The sequence below is a fragment of the Propithecus coquereli genome, unplaced genomic scaffold (assembly GCF_000956105.1).
Source record: "Propithecus coquereli isolate 6110/MARCELLA unplaced genomic scaffold, Pcoq_1.0 Scaffold633, whole genome shotgun sequence".
NCBI classification, from domain to species: Eukaryota; Metazoa; Chordata; class Mammalia; order Primates; family Indriidae; genus Propithecus; species Propithecus coquereli.
Genome location: NW_012152319.1, coordinates 949546 through 950452, shown reverse-complemented (window position 1 = coordinate 950452; position 907 = coordinate 949546). Strand labels below are relative to the sequence as shown.

The 907-nt window shown below is 35.5% G+C and overlaps 1 protein-coding gene across 1 annotated transcript in view; it reads left to right on the top strand.

The window, feature by feature from the left end:
• Nucleotides 1-907, top strand: part of ARHGAP8 (Rho GTPase activating protein 8) — a 134869-nt gene that overhangs the window by 121407 nt on the left and 12555 nt on the right. The window lies entirely within an intron of this gene.

The window sequence follows — 907 nt, the reverse complement described above, 5'->3', positions numbered from 1 at the left end:
AAGGTTAACACCTTATTATTATCAGAAATTACTCTGGTAAGATATACAATCTTGGTTTCCTGGGGAGATTACTTAAAAGGTAAAGAAAAACCTTTTACAATTTCTTATGAAAAGCAGATCAATAAGCTAAGAAAACATTGATGTTCTAGTTTTACATCGGTATTTTTTATATCAAAGCTCATTTTTTTAAAACTATAAATAAATCCACTCAAATCTTAGCCAGCCTGACCACACATCACATGCCTTTTCCAAAATTCTTTTTCCATAAACCTTCTACAACTGCTTTTATCTCCATTCAGGTTCTGTCCTATATTTTCCTTCTTATTCTGAAACAACCAGTCATTCTACTTTAGGACAAAATTGCTGTCTTATTCCTTTAACCGAATGTATCCTTCATATCGCCTACTTTTCTCCTCCGAGGCCATCCTACTTTCCCTTGTCAACTTTTCATAGTTTCCCTTCACCATTACTTCTCGTAGTTTTAATTACATATACTGATAATTTTTCACCATTAGTAACACTGCCTTTGCAGAGAAAACTAAGTAGACAATTGTGAATCGTCTGCCACATACCAGCACTCTGCCGTAGACTTGCAAATTTACGACTATACTATTTCACAATTGTTAGAGGCACACGCTTCCTCGTAGTACAATTTTTCAAAAGAACATTAATAGACTCATATTTAGTCTCTATATCATAAAAACAAGATGCAAAAAGTATATAAATTTATACTTAGTAATGAATGTTTCAGTATTTTATCTTATTTAGAAATTATTGGCCGGGCGCAGTGGCTCACGCCTGTAATCCTAGCACTCTGGGAGGCCGAGGCGGGAGGATTGCTTGAGTTCAGGAGTTCGAGACTAGCCTGAGCTACAGCGAGACCCCGTCTCTACTAAAAAAATAGAAA